Consider the following 19,578-nt stretch of genomic DNA (forward strand, 5'->3'; position numbering starts at 1 on the left):
CCCAGGAGGGGTGACCCAAAAACTGCCCAGGGTGATGCAATTCTGCACAGAGGCCACACAGAGGGTGACGCAGAGCCTCCAGAGCAGCAAGATCAGTCACAGATGTGACAGGGTGAGATCATTTCACCAGTCTTTTGTTCAGTATTCTCTCTATATCAGATTGCTAGTAGAGCATCCTAGAATTGTACTCAGAATTTCTCCTGCATAATAATAAACCCTCAGAGCTGCTGCACTGGGTTTCTCACATTGGGTTTTTCCAAGGACTAGTTGTCCAAAAATAATTGTCCTATGTGTTGTATTTTTCTTTCATGCTCAGTATTTTGTTTCAGCATATATGTTAATTAAGTGAAGGCTGCAGATATACTTGCTTCGATATTTACTGTAGAACACAGTAAATAACTTGCATGATTTAAACAAGTAGAAGTAACATCAGTTTGCTGCAGTAGGCATTCCGGCTTAGGAATTTTCACATGGTATCAGAGCTAGTGCGAGTGAGTCAAGAAGAGCAGAACCAAAAAACCCAGCGGTAAGAAGAAGGAGAAATCGAAAAGCTGCAAGAGGCAGCAAGTCAAAACCCTAGAGGATTTGCGCAGTTCTAACCGGAGGGCCAAAAATTTGAGGTAGCCTCTCTCCAAGTGAGTTGACGGAGAGAAAGAGCTTCCAGTTCGAATTCTATCGTGGCAAAGGGAGCAACGTTGAGCCTCAACGTGAGGAGCAATTGGTGGACGCAGATTTTTCAGTGGCCAGTTTTGTCAGGCTGAAAGATGTCAGAAGAAAGAAGAAGAGCATAGTGAGGGAATACTTCCTCAGTGATTTCTCGTCGAGGAAATCAGCATTTCTCAATTGTTGAGCAGCAGAGCGGGAGCTTACCATCTCCATCAGGGAGTGCGTAAGTCAGCCTACGAAGTACGCAGTAGGGAGAAAGAGGGAGTTGTTCGATAGTTTTCGGAGGAGATGGCAACCAGTGGCTTGAGCGAACAGGACAGGTTGGACGGGGCTTCCAACTATGCCATCTAGAAGGCTAGAATGACCTTCCTTCTAGATGAGCATGCCCTCAAGACATATGTTGATAATGTGGTAGCTGTCCCAGGGAATGTTGATCCGCTGAATAAGTACAGCGTTGAGATGGCTAAGGCGAAGAGGATGATCTTAGATGGAGTCAAGGATAACGTGGTGTGCCACATTGCAAGCAAAAGGGTCGCTAAGGAGATGTGGGATGCCTTGACCACATTGTATCAGGGATCTTCCGAGCAGCAAAAGATGTACTTGGAGCAGAAGTTGAGATCTGCTCAGATGCAGAAGGGGGAGCGAGTGGATTTGTTCCTCACGAAACTGAAGGAGACCCGTGATGAGTTGTCGGCTGCAGGACATACACCTCAAGACTCGGAGTTAGTGAGACTAGCTCTAAATTTTGTCTCGGATGATTGGCAAATCAGTGTCCATAGTATCCTAGGCAGAGCAGCATTACCAAATTGGGAGGAGATGTGGGCAGCTCTGAAACAAGAGGAGCTGAGGAGAGACCTTTTCAAAGTCAAAATTGACGGGAGCAGCAGTAGCAGTGGGTCAAAGCCCAAAGTGGAGGAAGAGGATAATGCATCCCTTGCATCGAAGGGACATCAGGGGCAATAGAGACAAAAGAAGGACGTCTCCAAGGTGAAGTGCTTTAGATGTGGCGAGATGCGCCACTATGCATCCTAGTGTCCTTTGAAGAAAAAGGACAAGGATGAGAAGCATGATCCTAAGGTTGTAGTCGCAAAGATTGAACAGGAGGAGGAGTTCGCCATGACAGCCAAGATACCTCCAGAAGGGAGGTGGGCTGATATAGAACTGTAGTTCGATAGAGCTACAGATGGGCAGGATCCTTGAGGAGCCCACCTCTTAGATCATCACTTTGCTACAGGAGCCCATGATCAAGAGTAGCAGGATGGTGGAGTTTCAGTTGGTGCCATGGAGTACTGATTCGACAGATACAGTGGCTAGAAGAGCCAGAGACTAAGCAGCACAGAGCAAAGAGGCAGCAATGCGAGGAGGCACAGTGCAGAGCTTCAGCAACGCAGTGGCTTTAGAGGCAGAATGGGACTAACAGTAGTCAGGATTTCAGTGTTGAGGAGTATCCACTGGATACTTGTCCAGTTTTGGGTGTTTTCATTTGCTTCTCTAAGCAACTAAGTTGCAGTACGAATGTAGTCTAGCAGTGGCGGAGCTAGCAGCATAGCAGATGCAGTGTTTGAGAGGGAGATGTAGTACAATGTAGCATTCGCAGTGGCAGTGTCAAAGGCAGCAGTATAGTAGTAGCAGCAGCGCAGTGGTTGGTGGACAGTACGTCAGACATCAACAGCACAGAGACAATACTTCAGAGTCAAAGCAGTATGTAGAGAGTCAGTGTATTGCTAGAGCACATTCCTCACTAAGAGGGAGTGTTGATTTGGGATAACATCGGATGTTCTCTAAGCCTCAAATTTTGCAGGGACGCTTGGGCACAGGTATTCCAAAGAACCCAACAAGCATTTTGGGAAATTCAACCCATAAGCTAAGTCACCTAACACGGGGATTCGGGATTCGTAGGATACGGGGATTCGAGAGTCAGATTCAGACACGTTGACCCCCCGAAAAAGGACACGTAGGATTCGTTATATATTATTTATTAAAAAAAATATATATATATATAGATATATATTAAAAATTAGATATTTCTTATACAAATTCTCATTAATCATACAAATTCATTGATTTCAAACATAGATCTTCATCTAGATGTTAGTTTTATTGTTTACAAAGTAAGTAACATTATAGCATGCATAGTACATACAAAATTCAAATACATGTCACATAAATCATGATTCATAAATGAAAGACAACTCACAAGATAGTAAGATAAAGACACTGACAACTATAGTTTTCTCATTAAGTCATCAAATCAAAATGTGTTACATAGGTAGTGCAATGCTAATGGAAAATAGAAATAGAAAATATAAAACAACTACAGGTATACAAGCCTCAAGGAAATAGATAGCCCATGACTCATGAGTCAACAATCCTCATAGTCATCATCAGAATTAGCATCAATGTCCCCATCATCATGGTAACCAGACTCACCATTGCTCTCCTCTGCATCCTCCTCCTCCCTTGTATCCATAGTCACTTCTGCATCTGTTGGTGTGGAGGATGACCCCTCTAAAATATCAACATCATAAAATCTAACAGGCTCTAGCACTGAATCATTGAGATCCATGTTGGCCAATGCCAACTCAACACTATTGTCCAGACCCATATCATCAGGAAAGACATCCCACATCTTTGTCTTTCCCCTCAACCACTCTTCCCTCTGCCTGTAAATAAGACGAAGGTTGGTGTGAACATACACCATTGTCTCTGCCCTGGACTACTCAAGCCTGCTCTACTTCACACTATACAAATTCCCATATGTCACCTGAGAGAGGAGCCTCATGGCTAACTGTTGAAGAGGAGGGCTTGTTGCCCCATGATTTTCCCACCAAGAATAGGGCTTCTTAGCCCCCCTGTCTCTAATCACATCATATCCTGCAAATCGACCAGTGCCAATGGAAAACTCTGCAAAGGCATCCTCCACCTCATCAAGCAATGCTCTATCCTGAAAAACCCGCCTGAATGCATCTTTCCTCCCTTGTGAGATTTCACCATCCATGTGAGGAGGGAATCTGTGGAAGGTCCACCATTCAGCCACTCATGGCTGTAGTATTTTGGTTTCAATGAGTGAATCAAACAATGTAAAGGTGTGCAATTCTTGTCCCATCTGCTGACAAGAATATCCTGTATAGTACCACAGAAGGCCTCTGGTGATGTCTCATACTCGGGACACTCACTCTATAGAATAATGCTCCTCACAGACTCAATCATGGAATCCCATCCCTCATAAACCTCTCTTATGATGGGCTAATTTGTATCTGCAAATCGAAGCAAAGAAATGATAGGATCCATGATCTGAATACTTAGATCTACCCTCTCCTACCAAGCATCATCTAGCATTGTGTCCTTCACTCTTTTAGAGGCTACTTGATTTGTCTTTCTCCAAAAAGACCAAAACTCAGAAATAACCATGTCCCCAAGAGCGGTCTTGACCTCCCTCAACCTCTTCAACATCATGAAAGGCAAACTGTGTATCAGCAATCTTCAACAATGATAGATTGTTGTACTCCTTGTAAATAGTGAGGGCACTTGTATGATTTTGCACAAAGTTAGGATATGTCGTGCATCCTCAATAATGTTACCAATCCAAAGCACATCAGAAGCAATGGATTTCAGTGCTAAGTTCAATGAATGGACAATGCAAGGTGTCCAAAACACTTGTGGATATTTAGCTTCCACAATCATGCCAGCAGACTTGCAAACAGGTGCATTATGTGTAATGATTTGCACACAAGAATCAACACCTACATCTTCAATAACTTTAATAAATAACTCATCCATAAATTGTGCATCCTTGTATTCTCCAAGTGTATCCACTGCTTTCAAGAAAAATGGACCATTCAAGGAAGACACCATGAAGTTGATGATTGGGTGTCGTGTTGGATCTATCCATCTATCAGAATGCTAACCCTAGATGTTAGCCATGATGCTTTAATAGGCTCAAGCATTTTTTGCACCTCTTTTTTTGCCTTTGTCAACAATGTGGCTCTAAGCTTCTCTGAACCAGGAGGCACATACCATGATGGAGACCTGTGAGTTAGAGCTCGACACATCTCAATAAATAGAGGTGAGCGTGCAACATTAAATGATATGAAGTTTTGATAGAAAAAGAAGGCAATGGTGAGATCAAGCTCTTCCCGTTTCTCTTTTTGAAAAATCTTGTCCATTGGACCAAGTGAAATTGCTCTTCTTTTTGATGTTTGTCCCCCAATAGAACTCTCAAATGGAAATTTGGTGGTGCCTTTCCTCGAAAATGGAAGGGGGTCTTCATTCTTGGTTTTTCTTGATTTTGCAGCCACATTTGCCATACCAACAGTGAACTCCTTTTCCATTTCTTTCCTCTTTTGTAAAGGACCAGCTTTACAAGCTCCAATTCCACAACCTAGTAAAACCAACAAATGGCCTTTCACACAGTAATATGTGCTTTTGAAAGAAATGTGGCAAAAGTTGCATCTCCATTGCACATTGCCTCCTCCCTTCCCCTTGGTGCTTGTCCCATCCTCTCTTGTGACATATTTCCACAAGGGATATTTCTCAATGGGGTCTTTAGGTCCTCCTCTTCCCTCAACATTACTTGCAGCAAACTCTGATGATATTGGGGGAGGAGGGGCATCTCCAATGGAGACATTCTTCCCCTTCCTTTGCCCCCTAACTGCTGCCCTTGATTGAGCCATGAATACTGTAAAAAAAAAATAAAAAAAACATGCACAAATTTGTAAAAAAAATTCATATACAAACTGCTGTAATAAAAATGCAAAAAATTAGAGATGAAATGAACTTACCTGGTGCTTGAATCTCCTTGCCGAATGCTCCACACCCTTAGCTCCTTGCCCACAGCTCAATGTATGCAAAACTGAAAGAGAAAAATGGTAAATGACTGATAGAACAATACGTTTTTATGCCCGCGAGTTTCCCTTTTTTGGGATTCGAATCACAAAATCGTGACCCGTGCCAAATCGATCATGTCACGTTAGGACACGACGTGTCCCATTCTAGGATTTGAATCTCCACCGAATCGTGTCTGATTCGTGGGATTCGAACAGGTAGCCCATTTCCAGCGAATCCGGTTTCATAGCCCATAAGTGATTTTATTAAAAATAATTAATATTTTTAATGGGGTTCCTAAAGTCTAAACTTAGGAAAATTAAAATATTAATGGATATTAATCTAATCAAGGGTGAAACTTCTAGAAAAAGCCATGGATCAAGTCAAAACGATCTGAGCCTTTGATTATGTTTTAATCTAGGTCGTTAGTTGTCCAACAGGAAGATAAAAGAAGGGGCTTGAGGGTCACTTGGAAAACATAAAGAGAGATTGAGAAAATCGATTTTCTGAAGTGAGAAATTCTCAGGAGGAAAATCGATTGAGATCTTGCAGCAGAGGGACAAGTGAGAATCCGGAAGAAGGAATTTCCAAAGAGTACGAGGCAGAGGGAGAATAGAAAGACGTCCAAAGGAAGGCTAACGCTGGCCCAAGCAATGTTGATGCAGAGGCAGCGCAGTCCTAGAGGGGAAGTCGAGTTCTTGATGAGGAAAGTCAAAATTCAGTTGCCGGAAGCCAGTTTGTGAGTTTGGGACGCAGAAAGTCAATTTCTCAATCAGCAGAGGATCCAAAGGAGAGGCTACGTAATACCCAGGAGGGGTGATGCAGAAACTGCCTAGGGTGACCCAGTTCTGCGCAGAGGCCACGCAGAGGGTTATGCAGAGCCTCCAGAGCAGCAAGATTAGTCACTGATTCTCTAGTGACAGGGTGAGATCATTTCACTAGTCTTTTGTTCAGTATTCTCTCTGTATCGGTTTGCTAGTTGAGCATCCTATAATTGTACTCAGAATTTCTCCTGCATAATAATTTGGGTCTGTGAAGCGGCAAGTCTTATTACAGGTATTCATTTTGTTTTCAGGAGGAAGGCTACGTCTTGTTGGGTTTCGTTGTCTTTATGCAGGTGGACAAAATTTCTCAAGCGAATTATCTCTGCGGATTTCCAAGGGCATAAGTGCTAGTCGCTGTCCAGAATTCTTTTGAAATCTTTGGCTCTCGTCAATGGCACATGTTCTGTGACGTTTCTTGGTCCTTGAGGAGGAATTCTGAAATCGCTTGCAATTATAAAGGCATCAAATGATTTAGGGATCGTGCTCTAAAGTTCTAGACGACCTAGATTATTCAAGCCATATATCTTTGTGAAGTGGCAATCTTTCGGGAACGAATTTTTATTGGATTTGATGTAGGGTTTCGTCCAGCAACTAAATTACTTATGCGAGCTATTGTGCAAAGTTTTTCTCTGCAGCCAAGATGTGTTGAAGAAAAGAGAAAACCCTCTCTGAGATAAATTTACGAATCTGTGGTTAAATATGAGGCTCGAAATCCTGTAGAGTAGTATCGCAACAAACCAATTTCTGGGACAAGGGTTTCATTTCATTTGCAGGTAGTATCTGGCATATCTGTAGGAACAAGGATCGTGGCCCTCCTCTAGGGCACAACTGAGACATATGATCTTCACTGGTCCTTGTCTACGATAATCTGAAATATCTGCAGTGAGACGATTATGGCAGAAAACTAGAAGAACAATAGTTTCCAAACCAAACTCACTATCCTTAATCTTGTTGTATCATCACATTCCCTTTGAAGACATATTCCTCTGCGCTCACATTCCAATGTTTCAACAATAGATGATGTGTTGGTTGAACTTATTGAATGTTGAAGTTTGTCAAATTCCGGCTCATTTGTAAAATCTTTAGATTTGTCCAATGGCAACTGTGAAACAGAATTTGCATTGCTATGCACAATAGAAATACATAAAAAAATTATCATGCATAGGTCGATATCCTTGATATGACTGTGTGCTTCAATTGTAAGGAAATGAGCTAGAAGGCGGTGAAACTATGATTTACATAACAATGTCCAGATGAGCTGACAGTTCCTCCATAATAGCAACAGGTCTGAAAATTTGAGCATAACAGTGACACTCTGTTCTGTGAACGAGTTCGTTAGAAAAATGTGACATTGATCTTGCACCCTTGATGACAGCGATCTTTTGAGCTTGATTTTGTTAACTGTAACCTTTGAAGTAATGTAGGATCCCGGATATTGATGCATGGTAACATTAATACAGCAACAACCTGGAGGATGACGGTGAATTTAATATAGACACCTTACTTATGTGAACAGTGATGCTTTTGTGACAAGGGAAGATAACACAGTGACTCTTGGAACTTGACAATGACCAGTAATCTAGATATATGACAACTTTGACATTATACCAGCAGCAGAGAATAGTATGTAAGCAATAGATTATGAACATCACTTGAGCAGCTTTGGATTGCAGGCCCATGGCATCAATGAACTGTAAGTTTGACAGCAGAGGTAGTGACAGTGACTGAGTTTATTTACCAAGACATTCATGATTGGGAAGCAGTGACAGATGATAGAAGCGGACTGAGGTCAGAAATCGGAGCAGTGACAACAAAGGATATCACTAGTGGAGACAGTGATGTGGGAGCATATCTGGACTGAGCAATAGCAATTTCAGTCATCTTGTCATTTAGATGTGTATCAGTGTGCCAATAACCAGAATTCTAGTAGTATTTGACTTTGCAGTGAACCTAATCTTGAGATAGGATGATGACCAAAACTTGGATTGCTGGAGCCCATCATTGATGACTAAATTTTAAAACTTGTATAGCTGGAGCCTATCATTGAGAACAGCTAGAGTTTGATGGAAGACAGTTGGAGTAGTGGACAGTGAAGAGTTGTAGCAAGTACATTAACAATGATTAGTGATAGAAGTATGCAGTAGTAGACAATGACAACAGTGGTGACAGACATATCAGATGCAGCAGGTGACAGTAGTGGTGCAGTAGAAGGAGAGGCAACAGTTGAAGGCTTGAAGTAGAGACTGTGGCAGCAACAACAGAAGCAGAGTGTGGAGAGTGTTAAAGTGGATAGTAGGTGCAGAAGCAGCAAAGATGGACATGAAGCAACAGCAGAGGTAGGTTAGTCACAGCAGCAGAGGCAAAGCAGTGGATAGTTTCAGAGTGGCAGCAGTCAATGCAGAGGTAACAGTGACAATAGTTGAAGTAGATGTGACAGTGGCAACAGAAGCAGTAGATGTTGGTAGGAGCAGTTAATTAACTCATTGTAACTGGGCTATTATCCCTAGTTTGGGAAACCAACCATCAGGGAGCCTTGCTTCCTTCCAGATTGCTGAAAAACTCTTGGGAGTATTTCACTTCCTTCCAGGTCCTCCTGGTAAAGTATTGTATGTACATTTTACACTACATAATACAATGCTTGTTAAATCTAAATCCCTTGTGTACTGCTCTACCTGTGATATGTTTTATGGTTTTATAATGATGCTCTGAATAGTCTTTAAGAATTAAAGAATTGTGAAAAATAATAAGAAATACTGATTCACCCCCCTCTTAGTATTTCCAACAATTGTAATCAGAGTAGGTCCTTCAGTGGAAGTGTTAAGTTTGGTATGTTCTATATGCTTACGAGCAATTTACTTCAAAATTCTTTATTAGCCCAATATCAATTTCCAGATTAGCAATCACATCATCATGATAGTAAAATGCAGATAGAACATAAACAGTAGAAGACAAGCCAAGACCAGAGGACACAAGGTGTGGCACCAGCGAGGGACAAACCCCAATGTGGGGGAACCCTTCATCAATTCTTCTTATATTCTTCAATAGTTCAGCAGAGAGAGAGAGTACAAATATACAAAACTGATATTTATGATAGCAGTAGAAAAGACTTGACTAGAGAAGACAATGTTGGTCACACATGACAGAATCTTCCTCCAAAGATGATAAACCTGGTATCAACAGGGTGTTCAGCAAACTGAGCCAATCATGGTCAAACCTTGACCCAAAACATCTCCCAGAACTCTGATGTCTTCTGCTGCACTAGTTGTCACTGCTTCAGCAGTTAGGGCACCAAACATGACTGCAACAGTCCTCCAACAGTCATCAAAACAGCCTTTAATCTCAGCAATATTAACTCACAAGACAGCTCCTAGATTATGCTGATGATCTGGGCATATATAAGCCCTCAAACACCCATACGCAATACTTGACAGTGGTGTTATGGCCTATAGCCTAACACAGAGTCTTCCTGTAGCTTCCCAGCAGCATGATCTTTATTCCTTGTCCCTCCAACAATACCCCAACAGATCTGGTCTTTATCTCCTCTAACTTGGCCCTCCTACAAGAGGAACACAGCCTCACTCAGTCACAAAATGATGCCTAAACTGTCCCTTAACCCATGTCTAGGAATAACCATCTTTCACGTTGTTAAAAGAATTATTCTTGTTGTGTTTAGGGCACATTTTGCTGCGGCCTAGGGTCAGTCAATGGCTGCGTATTATGGCTCCTCAAATCTGCAGTTCATAATTCTTTTGCTGCAGATTGAGGGCTCTCTTGACACTGGATTAGGGCTCCTTTATGACTGCATATTAGGGCTTCTAGGACAGTGGATTTAGGACCTCCTTTTATGTGTAGATTAGGGCCTCCTCTGTTGCGTATAAGAGCTTCTCTATACAGCGGATTGGAGCCCCTCAGTTAGCGTATTAGAGCCTTCTTCAACTGCGCATATAGGCTTCCTTTAGACAGCATATAGGAGCCTTCCTCAACTGCGGATATAGGCTTCCTCTAGACAGCGTATAGGTGCCTTCCTTTAAACTGCGGCTAAGGCTACATTATACCTTCCTTGATTGCAGCTAGGGCACAACTAAACAGCAGCTAGGTGTTGATTTGTGGTAGCATTGGATGTGCTCTAGCCATGAAAATTGGTGGAGAGGCTAAGGCACCTAAGATCTCCAAGACCCAGAAATGGTTTGGGGAAATTCCACCCGGTTGGAGAGATATTAAAATAATTAATATTTTTAAGGGGGTTCCTAAGTCTAAACTTAGGAAAATTAAAATATTAATGGCTATTAATATAAAACTAGGTGAGAATGTTCTAAATGACATGGATCAAGCCAAATCTAATCTTAGCAGTTGAATAGGGACTTAATCTCGGTCATTGAAGACTCAACAGGAAAAGTATAAGAGTAGGCTTGAGGGTTAGTTGGAGACACACCAAATTGATAAGTTAGTTAGATTTTCTGGAGTGGGGTTTTGCTGAGAGATCGAGCTAGTGATCTGTTGCAGTGAGGGGCAGTTCGGCACAAGGCCGAGAATACATAGCAGAGACGCATAGATAGTGCCAGAGCGATAGCGCAGAGCCCGGGGAGGCTGACACAAAGGCAACTGGGACTTACGCAGAGGCTGAGGAGGCCAGCATGGGTGACGCAGAGGGTCAGAGGGCTGATACAGAGAGCCTAGAGGTTGACGCAGAGGCATCAATAGCTGCGTAGAGGCTAGCAGAGCTGAAGCAGGGCCAAGAGGCAGCACTGGGTGATTTTTCGTGAGGCACACTGAGTGTTGGTGAACTGAGAGGGTGACGCAGTCCCTATCAGAGTGACGCAGAGCAGTGGAGAAGCTTGGAGCAGCTTTTGTTGTCCAGCTAAGAAGTTGTTGTAGTTGTTGTGGGATCGTTCATCCAGTGATTGATCAACCGGAATATCTGTCTCCGAGGAGAGGTATTACTACCGAGGACATTCTCTGTTGGGTGAGCCATTTCTGGCACCCTAGTTGTATTCAGAAACTGCATAATAATAAAACCCTCATATCTGCTGCACCGGTTTTCCCGCATTGGGTTTTTCCAAGGACGATTGTCCAAAAATAATGGTGTCCCTTGTGTGATTGTCTCAGTTAAAGACAGTTGTTGATCTGTATATGTGTTAAGGCTGCATTTGTGTTTATTTCGGTATTTATATTTATAAATAACTTGTTAATGGAAAGAACAAGTAGGAGATAATAAACCAGATAATGCAGTAGGGATTTCTAATGTGTCAGACTTAGAAAGTTCAACATGGTATCAGAGCATTGCAGATCATAGGAGAACTAAAGGCACCAGTAGTAATCTGAAGAATTTGCTTCCAAAGCAGAAGCATGAGAGAAGAAGTGACGCACAGGACCTGCGTCATCATTTCGAGCCAGGAGGAGGGTCAGCACAGAGGTAGAGAGGCAAATCAGACCTACGCATTGCCCGGTCATCTTTCTCAGCCAGGAAGGATCGACGTTGTGGCCAGGAGGAGCAGATTCTGCCGTGCCAGGAGTGCACAGAGCCTGAAAGTCTCAGTTTCTTCAATTGTCGGGGATTGTGGAACTGTGGGGAGATTGTGGTTGAGACGCTGGTGGGGTGCTGGTTATGTTAGAACAAAATGGTACCTAAGGAGACGGAACCTAGGTAGACGGAGTCACTACCTTGACGGATTTCAAGCCAAGAAATCCAAATCTGAGTTGCAATTGCAAGGAGGATTGGAGAGGAGCGGTTTGATAGCTGGCCAGAGGATTTCCAGGAGGGAAATCAGGACTTAGAGGGAGATTTCCAGGAGGGAAGTCGAAACTCAGAGGGAGTCCAGAAGAGGAGCTGAAATGGCAGTGAACGAACTGAGGGATCAAGACAAGTCGGACAGGGCTTCCAACATTGTCATCTGGAAGGCCAGGATCCTGGCAATCCTGGATTGACATCGCATCAAGGACTTTGCCTTGAGAGTCGTGGTTATCCCGGTCGACCAAGTTGAGAATGAGAAGTATGAGGATGCAATGGCGAGGGCAAAGTGCACGATCTTAGACAGGGTCAAAGATCATGTCATACCACATATTGCTGAAAAGAACACCACAAAGGAGATGTGGGATACTTTGATGACCTTGTAGAAAGGCACTTCCGTGCAACGGAAGATGCTATTGGAAAATCAGTTGCGGTCGTATCAGATGCAGAAGGGAGAGCAGATAGATCCATTCCTTCTCAAGTTGCAGGAGATTTGGCACCAGCTTGCTTCCGTGGGGTCTACACCGGATTCAGAATTTATGGTCAGGACTGCCCTAAATGCAGTCCCTGAGGAGTGGGAGACATTTGTCGAAAGTATTTTGGACAGAGCTACTCTTCCAGGTTGGGAAGAGATGTGGGCAGCTCTTTGCCAAGAAGAGATCAGGAGGTTGACCAAGGCAGGGAGTAGTGGCAAGGGAAGTCGAATCAAGAAGGAGGAGGAGGATGCGGCTCTAGCATCTGCGATACAACAAAGGAAGAGGAAGAAGAAGGATATATCCAAGGTGAAGTGCTTCCATTGCGGGGAGCTGGGACATTATGCATCCCAGTGTCCCAGGAAGAAAAGCAAGGGAGAGGCTTCCAATTCTAAGGCAGCTCCAACTAAGGCGGAGAAAGAGGTCGAGACTGATGACAACTGTGCCATGAGTGCTCATGCACCTCTAGAGAAGAGGTGGGGAGACATCGAGTTGTAGTCAGGAGAAATACAAGCGAGGGGCAGGATCCTTAAGGTGCCCAAACTCTTGGATCATATCCGGCTACAGGAGCCCTTAATGACAGTAGCAGGATGATAGGGGTCGTGTGGAGCAAAGTGTAGTGGAGCAGCAAGGCAGTGCTTGGGTGTAGAAATCTGAGGCAACACAGTGGAGGTTGCAGCAATGCGAGAGGCACAGAGGTGTATGCAGCAGCAGAGGGAGCACAGAATAGCAGCAGAGGCAGCTTCAGTTTCACGAGGCTTCCAGACTGACTGGGATGTCAGTGTTTGGGAGAAGTCAGTTACCTACTTCTCAGTAACTGAGTTGCAGTTGGCAGTTAGCAGTGGCAGTGCTAGGGGCAGCATGGGCAGCATATTGAGAGGGAGATGCAGTACAGTGACAGTGGCAGTGTCATGGGCAGCATTAAAGGAAGCAACAGTGCAGATGATGTGAGGCAGCAGGCCAAGCATCAGCACAGGTACTGGTGCAAAGGATCAGTGTAATGTTTCCATGATGAAACATTACTAGAGCACATTCCTCGCTAAGAGGGAGTGTTGATTTGTGGTAGCATCAAATGTGCTCTAGCCATGAAAATTGGTGGAGAGGCTAAGGCACATAAGATCTCCAAGACCCAGAAATGGTTTGGGGAAATTCCACCTGGGTGGAGATATATTAAAATAATTAATATTTTTAATGGGGTTCCTAAGTCTAAAGTTTAAACTAAGGAAAATTAAAATATTAATGGGTATTAATATAAAATTGGGTGAGAATGTTCTAAATGACATGGATCAAGCCAAATCTAATCTTAGTCGTTGATTAGGGACTTAATCTCGGCCGTTGAAGACTCAATAGGAAAAGTATAAGAGAAGGCTTGAGGGTCAGTTGGAGACACACCAAATTGATCAGTCAGTTCGATTTTCTGGAGTGGGGTTTTACTAAGAGAATCGAGCTAGTGATCTGTTGCAGCGAGGGGCAGTTTGGCACAGGGCCGAAAAGACATAGCAGAGAAGCAGCAATAGTGCCAGAGAGGCAGCGCAGAGACGGGGGAGGCTGACGCAGAGGTAACTGGGACTTACGCAGAAGCTGAGGAGGCCAATGTGGATGACGTAGAAGATCATAGGACTAACGCAGAGAGCCTAGAGGCTGATGCAGAGGCATCAGTAGCTACGCAAAGGCTAGTAGAGCTGACGTAGGGCCAAGAGGCAGCGCTGGGTGATTTTTTGTGGGGCAGACTAAGTGCTGGTGAGCTAAGAGGGTGACGCAATCCCTATCAAAGTGACACAGAGCAGTGGAGAAGCTTGGAGCAACTTTTCCTGTCCAACTGAGAAGTTGTTGTAGTTGTTGTGGGATCATTCATCCAGTGACTAATCAGCTGAAATATCTATCTCCGAGGAGAGGTATTACTGTCGAGGACATTCTCTGTTGGGTGAGCCATTTCTGGCACCCTAGTTATATTCAGAAACTGCATAATAATAAAACCTTCATATCTACTGCACCGGTTTTCCCACATTGGGTTTTTCCAGGGACGATTGTCCAAAAATAACGGTGTCCCTTGTGTGATTGTCTTGGTTATTTCAGTTGCTGATCTGTATATGTGTTAAGGCTGCATTTGTATTTATTTCGGTATTTATATTTATAAATAATTTGTTAATGGAAAGAACAAGTAGGAGATAATAAACCAGATAATGCAGTAGGGATTTCTAATGTGTCAGAGTTAGAAATTTCAACACTAGGACTCTCTTTGATGGCTCTTTCCACAACATCTTCCTTGAGAGAAGACAAACCCAAAACATGTGGAGAGAGAGATCAAGTGAGATGTGTGTAACAAATGACTTGAGGCCTCCTCTATTTATAATGCCACGTTGAGGTTGAGCTAGGGTAATTAGCTTGCTGGTCGACCTTGACAAATTGTCAAATAATACAAATAAATTCATATCTCCATAAATACATGTCGAAATCGGATGATCTTTAAATCAATCCTACACCTCTCGAAGAGAGGAATCCAAGAAAAATATTAGCTTCTATAAATAAGATGACCCACATGGAGATTGGCCCTAGTTGCCAATTTTAACAGGAAGCCTAACAGCTTGAAGGCAGATCCATAGCATACATTATTTTGACAAGATGGCTAATGATTTTGAAGAAGATGTCAAAACACTCGAAGAGAAGTTTTGAATTCTAACACATGACTGGGAGAGGTCCAGATACATGTATGATATACTTCACAAGGAACATGAAAAACTGAAGGATGAAAAGAAGAAGATTGATGATAGTGAGCATTTTACCTATGCTGACAATATCCGTCTTAGAGCTCAAATCAATGAGATGCAATCGTCCGGAAAGGATAAGGAACTTGATGAAGCCAAGAAGGAAGTTGAGGATCTCAAAGGCAAACTACTAGAGGCAAACGATAGGGAAAGAACCTTGACAAACCAGCTCAAGGAAAAGGAAAAAGAAAAGTCAAACAAATGGAACAAGAAGAATAAAGAAAAGCAGATCACCTCTTTGAAGAGGGAACTTGAAGAAGCCAAAAGGGTCGAGGATGTCTTAAAAGGTCAGATAAAGCAGAAGGAAGAAGACTGCATAAACCATGAGCAGGAAATCGTCGCCTTGAGAGTTGAAGTAAACAAACTGAAACAGAAACTCAAAAGTTCACAGGTGTTGGAAAACATTATCAATTGCCAGAGATCTCCATTCATCAAGACAGGTCTTGGATATATTGGTGAGACCTCACATTCCAATGATGAAGAGCAACCACAAGTCAAAGAATATGAAGAACAACCACAAGAAGAGAACCCTCATCCGAATGATGAAGAACAACCACATGAAGAGAAGCCTCATCCAAATAATGAAGAACAACCACAAGAAGAGAAGAAGTCTTTTGTAAGGAAGTCCTATCCCAAAAATGAAGAACAACCACTTGTCAAGAAGTCCTATCCCAAGAATGAAGAGAAGCCCAAAGTCAAGGTCCTATACAAATCAATCAACAAAGAGAGCTGGAAGACCAATGCTTCAAATCAGGATGATGCATTCATGACACCAACTCAAGATAGAGCATTCAAGTGTGGAGAGCAACAAAAGCATTTTCAGGGACGAGACAGCTTCAGCAGATCTTCACCCCATACACCCAGGTATGCAGAGACATTTCATGGTTATTGTTACACATGTTCTAACTATGGACATAGAGCTCAAGATTGCAGGGGACATAGCAGGAGCATTGACAAAGGGTTTTATCAAAGACCTTGGAGCAGATTTTCTGGAAGACGAGACAAAATCCTAGACACCTATAACAGCAAGAACTACAACTTTTTTACTCCATTATTGAGATCAAATGTAGAGTGTTATTTGTGCCATAATATTGGCCATTTTGCACGAGATTGCAAAAGTGGATTGAAGCAGACCTTGCAGATGCAGGAAGGAAGGAATGTTGAATGTTATCTATGTCACAACATTGGCCATTTTGCACGAGATTGTAGAAGCGGTTTGACGTGGACCCCACAGAATCATGAAGGTAGGTCATTCACTGGGCAGGAAGACAAGACCACCAGGGTCTAGCAGAGAAAGTAGGTATTCCCATGATCTCTCACATGATTGGTAGATACACAGAGATAGGGGGAGTTTGTAGAAGCATATTGTTCAAAGGCAACATTAGCACAGAATTTGATGCAGTAGGGAAGCATGTTGACGGGGTTAGTTTATGCAAAGGTATGTAGCACAAGTCTAAAATCGAAAGACAATTAACATGGATAGAATAGCAAGACAGATATGTCAAACTCATAACAGGTTCAGGGGGAGAAGAACAATTAAAACATTACAAGTCCATAGGATCAAGCATATTATCAGGGCGAGCTTGCAGAGATGATGCAAAGAGCATGTTGTCATGAGGAGCCATATCATTTAATGTGTCAGTCACCCTTTGCAATTGATGTGAAAGTGTTAAATTATGGTATGTTCTATGCTTATAACAGTTTACTTCTTTTTCTTATTATATTCCACCGATTAGCAATCACATGTACATAAAGTAAAGTGCAGATAGAACATTAAACAATCGACAGAAAACAAGCCAAGACAAGAGACACAAGATGTGGCGGCTAGCCAGGGACAAACCCCACAATGTGTGGGAAAACCCTTTGATCAAATCTTCTTTTATCTTCAATAATTCAGCAGAGAGAAATAGTACAATAAATCTGATTCATATCAGCAGTAACAAACCCTAGATCAGTAGCATCAGCATTAGCGGCTTCATTATCAAACTAGGGCAGACCATATCTCACAAACCGACAGTCGGATTGACTTCATTCCACCACCAAAAGTTTTGGCTTCCAGAGGAGGTTCAGATGAACCTACAGCGCAGTTGAGATGAGGAGATCTTCTAGGCCACGCAAGTCAATCTTTACTTCTGCAGTTGCAGCTTCAGTTTCAGCAGTTTCTGACTTCAAACTAGGGCAGTCGATATCTTGCAAACCGTTCGTCGGATTGACTTCATTCCACCACCAAAAGTTGCAGCTTTCAAAGGAGATTCAGATGAACCTACAGCGCAGTTCCAAAGAGGAGATCTTCTAGGCCACGCAAGTCAATCTTTACTTCTGCAGTTGCAGCTTCAGTTTCAGCAGTTTCCGGCTTCAAACTAGGGCAGTCGATATCTTGCAAACCGTTCGTCGGATTGACTTCATTCCACCACCAAAAGTTGCGGCTTTCAAAGGAGATTCAGATGAACCTACAGCGCAGTTCCAAAGAGGAGATCTTCTAGGTCACGCAAGTCAATCTTTACTTCTGCAGTTGCAGCTTCAAATTCAACAGCTTTCGGCTTCACATGTGTGAGAGAGAGAGACCCATTTCAGTGCAGTAGAGAAGAGACTCATATCTGCGCAGTAGAGAGAGAGATGTGATGAGATGAGTGAGTCCAAATGAGGAAAATTCCTCTTATATTTATACACAACGTTGGTGGGTGAATAGATGCGACTGTTGGGCTTCTGAGCCTACATGAGTTGTAGGTCGGCTTGATAATAATTCCATAATCAAAATAAATTCATATCTCCATGAATACTTATCGGAATCGGATGATCTTTATATCAATCCTACACCTCTCGACGAGAGGAATCTAATAAAAATATTATCAGCCATGAATAAGATGACCCACATGAAGTTTTGCCCTGGTTGCCAATTTTAACACTCCCTCTCAACCATGGAGAACTTCATCGGCAATCTGTCTATCGGTCATTACTATTCATCCATCAAATGCACTACCCTGTACAGCCTGACCCTTGCCCTGCTCTGCTCTATTCTGCCTGTTCTGCTTTGTCTTGTTCTGCCCTGCACTGATTTGTACTGTTTTGCTCTGTTCTGCTCTGCTCTTGCATTGTTCTATTCTGCTCTGCTTTTGTCCGAATTATGAAGAAGAAGAAATGATCGAGGATGTATCATACTGACTCAAAGTCAGTCTCAGAGTATGTACCACTGGTCCCAGACCAGTCTCAACCAACCCGAAGTCAGCGTCATAGTGAGTACAACTTCACTGGTCCTAGACCAATATCATCCTCCACTGACTCAAAGTCAGTCTCAGAGTGCGTACCACTGGTCCCAGACCAGTCTCAGCCGACCCGAAGTCAGCTTCATAGTAAGTACCACTCCTACCACTCGTCCCAGACCAGTATCATTGATCCCAAATCAATGGAGGTCATCCTAGCGTAGGGAGTACGGTAGTTACAACGATGCGTCCATCGGTACTACTATGGTCCCTAACTTCATTTCCCTGCTCATTGATCAGATGAGAGGTACTTCCCATGAGTCCCAGACTGCATGGGTAGGATGCCTTGACAAGAGAACTAATCAATCATGTCCTCACAGGAGAACACATCAATCCTGCTACAATTGCCATGGAGAACACATCAATCCTGCTACAATTGCCATGGAGAACACATCAATCCAGGCCTCACATGAGAACACATCAATCTTGCTACAATTGCCATGGAGAACACATCAATCCAGGTTGCCATGGAGAACACATCAATCCAGGCCTCAAGGGAGAACTAATCATCCTGCTACACAGGAGAGCGAATCATCCTGTTCCACAAGAGAGCGAATCATCTTGTCCCAGTGCGCACCACCAGGGGAGGGTGAGTCACCCTGTGGTCGTATGTTGCTCCAGTAATAACCGCAAGCCCTCAGAGCTCCTAGAGCTCAATGTATGCAACATGCAGGACCCTTGTACAAGGGTTTCTTACCGACTCCAAGTCGTTTGGGAAAATCACAGATTAGATCTTTCCTCGGGGCTTTGACAAGGTGTATCAACCTGTACATCATCTTAATGCGATGGAGCCTCCTTGCTCATCAACTTACCATATCCAAGATGATGTCTACTGCTGGACCAATCTACAAATACGGGATTCCTCAATAATCGAATCCCACCTCTGGTTGTTATAGAGAATCACAGTGGTATCCAATGTAAATCCAAACAGCTTACTGAAGAGCTTTCGCAACCAGACTACCTCACACGAGGTTATGCTAGCAACAATATATCCTGCTTCAGCGGTGCTCAAAGCCACCGACTTCTGATTCCTGCTTA

General features: G+C 43.2%; 1 protein-coding gene across 3 annotated transcripts in view; it reads right to left on the reverse strand.

The window, feature by feature from the left end:
• LOC149251306 (protein CLT1, chloroplastic-like) overlaps positions 1-19,578 on the reverse strand; it is a 241,659-nt gene that overhangs the window by 151,178 nt on the left and 70,903 nt on the right. The gene's annotated exons all lie outside the window — the stretch shown is intronic.

This window comes from Pinus tabuliformis, chromosome 7 (assembly GCF_031772625.1).
Source record: "Pinus tabuliformis cultivar Carrire ecotype Pingquan chromosome 7, CPIR1, whole genome shotgun sequence".
Classification (NCBI taxonomy): Eukaryota; Viridiplantae; Streptophyta; class Pinopsida; order Pinales; family Pinaceae; genus Pinus; species Pinus tabuliformis.